This window comes from Ambystoma mexicanum, chromosome 14, assembly GCF_040938575.1.
Source record: "Ambystoma mexicanum isolate Mex_15411 chromosome 14, UKY_AmexF1_1, whole genome shotgun sequence".
Classification (NCBI taxonomy): domain Eukaryota; kingdom Metazoa; phylum Chordata; class Amphibia; order Caudata; family Ambystomatidae; genus Ambystoma; species Ambystoma mexicanum.
The window spans coordinates 590,881,893-590,889,315 of record NC_090940.1 but is presented as its reverse complement, the minus strand read 5'-3'; positions in this window follow the sequence as shown (position 1 = coordinate 590,889,315).

Below are 7,423 nucleotides of genomic sequence, written 5' to 3'. Positions count from 1 at the left end.
TATAAAGACACTGGGCCTCATTACACGGACGGCGGTGACCATGGCGCTATTAGCGCCATGGTTGCCGCCGGTATTTTACTGAATCCGCCATGGTGAATGGCGGAATTACCGCCCTATTCCAAGGTGTGTGGGGGCGGTAATTCCCCATTCACCCTGGCCCTTCCCCATTCCCATTTTTGCCCCCATAGGGCTCAATGGGAATGGGGAAGGCGGTAATTACGGTACCTCAAATTGCGGTACCGTAATTACCTCCTAGGTCCCTTTGCGGGTCCCGTCCTTAACGGCTGGTAAAACCAGCCGTTAAGGTAGGATCCCACAAAGGGACCTCGTAGTAAGGCGGTAAGGGTTTACCGGCAACGGTACCCTTACCGGTACCGGTAAACCCTTACCGCCGTCCTTGTAATGAGGCCCACTATATTTCAAGTGTAAATATTGGTTGGTTTTTTTGATAAAACTGTTTAGCGAAGATGTTGATCACAACTACGGTTTATCATGCACAGCAGGGTAATAAGAATTAGTACCTAGACACTCTAGAGGTAGACCCATGCCAATATTGCTGTCCCATAGTAAGCATGGCAGATACCCAGGTCCAGTGGTTTCTCTTGTACTAAGCACAGAGATCCTACACTCACCTAAGCATTGTACGGGAATAGAACTATTGTCTGCTGAAAAACCTGCCACGCCCTCAGGTGCCTTTGGGATAAAGAGGAGGGGCGGCCATGCAGGTTATGATAAAAATAATGACAGTATCATATTAACATTCTTCCACATTTTAAAAGCATGCAGCAGTTCAAAATAGCACAGCACCCATACGCCCCTGATACACAGTTCTATCTGCATACTTTCTATTCTGATGAACATCTCCCACAGCCTGGACTTTTTTTTAGATCCTTTACAGGCTTGAATGGCTACACTTTGGCTTAAATCAAACCAAGGCAAATAAGACATTCTGAAATTCAGATGACCAGAATGTATTAAGAATCTACCCCCTCTGCCTTCCTTCATTGCTGATTAATGTCTCCATTTCCATGTCGCCCATTGAGAATCCAAGGGTTCTGATGGGTACCACTACATCCCTGTTCCCTCAGATAGAGTTACCTTTCCAGATCAAACAACTATGACACCTTTTTTCCTCTGAAAGTTAGATGTATTTTAGAAGGTGTGGTAGTGCATACACACCTGCAATACAGCAATGCCTTGTAGGCATATTTACACACATCTTCCTTAAAGAAGCTCTGTAGCCATCAGATTTGTGCTAGATCTCAGTAGAAGAGTCACAGCGTCAGCTGGTCAAGATCGCCCCTTTCCGTCTCCTTAAGATGCCCTGTTGTCTCCATATGTGTTGATGGGGATTGGCTCCAGATTATTTGATCAGGAATATCCACAACTATTCCTCTCCAGGTTTCCATGATGCACTGCCACAGACCTCTAGACACAAGTACAATCAACTCTGTTTCAGAGCTCTTCTTTAAACTTTTTTAGGTATAGCCTCCCAGGTTTTGGTACGCTCTCTACATTGATGTTCATCACCAAGAGAAGATCACGCAGTGCAGACTATATGAATAGTCCCCTTCACACACTCTCAGTCATCTGCTACTGCATAAGTACCAGTTGACATGCCACCAACGTGGCAGCGCAGAAACAGCATCAATCCAGTTCGCCAAAGACATCTCCAGAATAATAGATCAGGACACTCCATTTCATCTTTCAGCTGTGTTTAATACTGCGTCCAATATGTTGTGCACCTGCATGGCCATCACCAGAATAGTTCCCCTATTGCTCTCCTCTTTTATCTCAGGCTGACAGAGACCAGTTTGTCCTATTGGATTGCTCTAGATCCTGCTCCTTCCAAGTAAACCGTGGGAATCCACGAGGCACTGTTCTTTTCCCCATGATGTTCAGTCGGTATGTGGAACCTAGGAGTCATCTGCTTGACAATCAAATAGACCCATACATCAGGATGCAGATAACAGGCAATTTTACCTCATGATCAAACGCCTGACATCCTTCCTAAGCTCCTGCAGCATTAAAAGTCAGCTGTCTATTGCAAGGGTGTAGAAGTAGGAGACTGACACACATGTGGCATGCTTTTGGCTATAGACATTTATGAATGAGGAAATAAAAGACAAAACCCTGTCTGACTCTATTTCGGAGAGGGGTTTCCCTGCCTCAACCAATACCAAGGATTCAGTCAGGGTGTCCGTCTAAAGCAAAGACTTCACCATCCTGTGTCCAAACCCTATTTCTGACCCTTACACTAGAAACGTAACTAAGAAAAAGAGATGGCCTTCGTGGTCCAGAAGAATGGCTCCCTTCTTCTGGGTGACAGCCAAATTTCTATTCCAGAGGATGCAGAAACAAAATGATCTCAGAAATTGAAAATCAAAAGTTCAAAAAGGATTCCTTTGGTTCAGTTTTCCACCAAGAAACGCTGAACAAAATGTCTTGTATCTCCACAGTATTAGGAGCAGGCTCCCCTCCAACTTTTGTCTTTGTCGAGTGTTCTCAATGCCAGGACAAGTGCCATTCTTCTCCTGGCCTATTTGTCAATGTTCACTGTGCCAAGAAAATGACTCCCTTATCTTGTCTCCTTAAGCAATGTTCAAAAAAACCAGAGGGTACATCTCCCTTCCTCTGGTTTCTTTCCTCCTCTTTACAGTGCCAAGAGAATGACCCCCTTCTCCTGGCACTTTTTACAATGATCAGCACCAGAGGGTATTTGTCTCCTCCCCTGGTTTCTTTCCCTCTCTTTATAGGGTTTACCAAGGTCACAGCTCATCTGGTTCCCTATCCTGCCAGGTACTGTGACTGTAGGGGGGGGATCTGTGAGGCAGTTCGATTTTATGTGTGGATACCTGACCCTTCTTTGCTCTTCTTGTTTCTTAGCACTTATACCCGGTTCACTATCCTGCCAGGTATTCCCTGTGTTGGGCCCCAGACCCTCTTGACGTTGGTTTCCTTTTCTTTCTTGTGGTCTAGGTAGCCCTGGTTTCCCCAATCTGTCTGGAACAACTTCTCTCTGTTGGGTCCCAGACCCTTATGTATGTATTTCTTGCTTTTGGGTCCCAGAACCCTTTGTGTGGAGTTCTTTCTCTTGGATACCAGACCCCTCTATATGACTTCCTTTGTTTCTCCCGTGGTGGAGGCAGCCCTGGTATCCCAGTCCACCAAGGCTACGAAGAAGATGACTCTGGATGTCACATCTTACTGGGTGCTTCTCCCAGACAGTGTCTCAGTTTGGTAAGGTCCCTCAGGGTTTCCAGCAAGCCTCCCGGTTTCCCAACCCTTATCTGACTGCTCAATGGTCTTTGTTTGTGGCTTCTGTGTATCCCACCCCCATTCTGGCACCTCCCTCTCTTCCCTCAGCTCTCCAGAGGGTCCGCTGCTGCTTCCTGCTTTCGGGCAGCGTTCTCCATATGGAGGACACGCGTCAGCTCCTTCTTTCAGGTGGTTTCCCATGCTCTGGCTTCCTTCTTCTACTCGACCGTGGTAGATCTGTCAGGGATGCCTCTGTCAGCACGCAGGCATCCCGTTCATTGCACTTTCGGTGCACCAGTCCCTCCAGCGGCTCACAAAGCTTCAGGTTTGTCGAGGGAGGATCTCTCTCCCTGATCAGATTTCCCTCTTCTATTTCAGGTATGTGCTGACCAATGGAAGGTCTGGGTAGACTAGTCCGCTCATGATGGTTTCTGAAGGTGATCTTCATTATTCTGCACTTCTTCCCCGTCCCATTACTGATCTTGCGAACTCCCATTGGGTCAGTTATCTCTCCTCGTCTCAGTACATATGAGATACACGTCCCTTTTGGAGTTTACACTCTTCCTCATCCCAGTACTTTCTACATAACTGGTATGGCAAAAGTACATGGGTTCACAAGGGAGGTTACAGGTAGTTGGCTAGGAAGGTGCATTAGAGTTAAGTGGGCTATGGGGAGACCATGTTCTCCCCAGGTTGTCACTAATCCCATAGGGGGTTTCCCTCCCCATGAGACCCATCTGCTGGTTACCACCCCCAGGGGGACTTTCGGATAGTCGCCTCACCTCCTGGCATCCTGGGAAGGGGCTCCCCCTAGGGGAGAAGTGACGACATCCGAGGATTCGTCACACTACCTAAAGCTGACTTCAGAAAAGAAAGAGCGTATTCCTCTTAACGGCAAGCCGTAGTACTCTTTTGTGTCAATGGCAGAAACGCTCAGAGTCCTCTTTTGCCTTCCATGGCAGTCACATTGTATGAATGCATCCAACCAAAGTGCTTGTCACTGAACTCGTTCTCTGGACAATTACACTGTTTGAATGTCTTACACTAGGATACATGTAATGGAGTCTTAATGCAGTGACATTGTTTTTTCTCTTGAGATTGGCAGTCAGATTGTTGGAAATATCTTACACACTTATGCACTTATGGCCCCTTGTTCTATTTTCATGGACAGATACATTGTGAGGGCATGTTTCATTTTAAATACATGTTCCTTGCATCTCTTTTGCAGAGATAGTAAAATAGTTATCTATGATACGTAAGAGAACTCTCCCTATGCGTGTTGTCACACAAGTGTGATTTATGATTAGAGATTTCAACTAACTTTATGAATTATTTGTCTTCATGTATGTCTGGTTTGTCCATGTAGGTCTATGAAAATATCTTTGGGCAATGGTCTTGCGATGATGATATGCTCATGCCAGCACATGTATTGAAAAGTCAATTGGACTCCATACCTATTAATGCTCATGTTTTGTCTGATACCGATTGTACATATTTTTCACCTCTCTGCTGCCATGCAGTCTATTTAATAGTCTATTTATATGAAATAGTTGTGTGGAGACGTTGTGCTTACTATTTATCTCATGGGCACTCCTTTTCTGTTTACATGTACACTGGATGCATTTGTGGGTCCCCTGCCCCCCACAGTTACATTATTTGCATGTCTTACAGAATGATGCAAGTCATGTTCATTCAGGGAAGCAGGACATATATTATGACACAAGCATGTCCCGGAAGGGGCAGTAAAACCGTTGGGCATGTATATCCAGTGGGGCGACTGACCATCGAAAGGCTTTGCTGGTTAATGCAATTAGCCGTGATCGCGGGGCAAGTATTGTTCTATTGCAGGAAATATGAGGGTGGGGCACTGTAGGAAGACCGTCCTGGGAAGGGGGGTGGGGTTAAAGCTAAGATACAGTCCCTAATACAAAAATAGCACACCAACAAAAACAGTTCTCTCAACTTAAGACAGAATGTTGGGTGTAGGAAATGTATTGCCACTAACTAACCGTACTAAAAACGTGCCTTTCTGCATACGCACCCTCAAACTCGGAACTAAACACAACCATACCTCTTTCGCACCACAAACCACACGCACTTCACAACACCCGACACGAAAACGAACCATACTCAACGCGACATGACGGCTTCCAACCGAAAACGCACCAACGCACAGTGACCGTTTTCTCCGAACTGAAGCTGCTAACAGCACATCAAAGCGCTCATCGTTGCCTAAATCGCACTAACAAACCCAACTCTCCTTCCATTGCAGAACCACCAGAGCACCAAGAGACCACGCGCGGTACAAGACCCATTATCATCAATTGTGCACTTAAGAGCCTGTATTGGGGCAAAGGGCGGAAGAGGGGCTGCCCCAATGGGCAGAGCGGGTCGCAGGCAATTCGGTATTATGGTGGTCAAGGGTGTCTAAGGTTCTGGCGGGTGGGCATGTGGATCGCTGCTGCTTTGCATGGGGTTAAATGGTGTCATTGCTGACGTTATGACGTCACCCTCCTATTATCCCTTAAAGGGATATCACAACATAACACAGATGTACGTAGGGTCTGTGCTCTGTAAATGCTAATAAGTGATGTTTGGGGGTTCTTTGTGTCCCCCACGTGTTTGACGTAATCCTTGGCTGTGCAGGCAGGGCTATGCAGGCTCGGTGTACACAGGGGGTCTTGTGGGAGGCAGAGCTGGAAACTATCAGGACATGGGTGGATGTAACCGAGGCCCCAGGGAATCAATCAGGCACCTTGCGACAGATAAATTGGGCGCCACAGAAAGAAAGACAGAAATGTTTAATTGAATTTGTTCGCGGGAAGCTATTGTCATTCTCCTCACAGAAAATCGGTGCAGGCCTGCCCTCCTCTCTTTTACTTAGTGGCATAGGAAATGTAAACTCGTAGAGCTAAATTAGCGAGCGGCAAATCAATTGTGGAGGGGAAACGGACTGCTCGCAGGTTTCATCGCGAGAATGTATCGGTGCCGTTCGCGTTTAGCTGAGACTGGTGTCGCAGGGCGGTGTAATTGGAGTGTAAATTGAAAAGTGCTCGCGCTGCCCTTTGGACTTCCTTCCTGTCAGAGGAGCGAGGAGCCATTTCCTTAAAGCGGCAGTAGCACACATAGGCCGGCGATGAGACGGCCACATCTGTCACGCTGGTGTCCTGGAAGTGACGAGCACATATGAAAGGAACCTGGCTGGCTTTTGAGCAGCTTGATGGCTGTTATTTAGGTCATTGAAAGTAGAGTCAGGTGCAAATTGCAATTAATGCTGTCGAGGGTACTACTCAGTGCTTTAAGTGGGGTAAGAAATTGAGGGGGGGGGCTTATTTGGGGGCGTGGCTTTCATTATGGGCGTGTGCTAAAAGTGCACAAATCATAGTAAGGTGCGCAAACAAATATATAAATGTATGTGAGCATGTATATGTTTGTATGCATACGACTATGGTTTGTGTACTTTTCAAGCCATCTTTTATAAACATAGCAATGTTACATATTCTATGTTTATAAAAGGTGGCTTGAAAAGTGCACAAACCATAGTTAGTTAGGCACACTTGTCTGCATATTAGATCACGGAGCTCGTGGGTTCGCGAGGGTCAGGGACCTGGGGAGGGCAAACAAAGGGACAGTAACTTCCACTGATGAGTTTTACAAAGGTAGCGGGCGCCCCTCTCTCGCAAGAACAGGCATGATAACCTGTTCAGTGGTTATTAACCACTTGAGAGTTCGCAGCCACTGCTTTTACTCACTGTGCCTTTCACAGATGGGAAATATCCATTTGCATATCAGTCTTTGTCCTGCCCAGGGGCAGTCCAGCACCGAAATACAATGGCAACTCCAATCTGAGCAGGACAAAGACTGATATGCAAATGGATATTTCCCATTTGTGAAAGGCACAGTGAGTAAAAGCAGTGGCTGCGAACTCTCAAGTGGTTAATAACCACTGAACAGGTTATCAGGCCTTGTTCTGTCGAGAGAGGGGCGCCCGCTACCTTTGCAAACTAAATTTCAAGGAACCTGGGATTAGTAACCCTAGGTCTCCTGGGGGCAACCAGACGTGGTCTCCCTCTCACTGTGCTTAGAGAGGCATCAGCTTCACCTCACTGATGATCCCCAACAAGGGTGAAACACGTGTATGGGGTTGCTGGTGGTACTCTCGTTC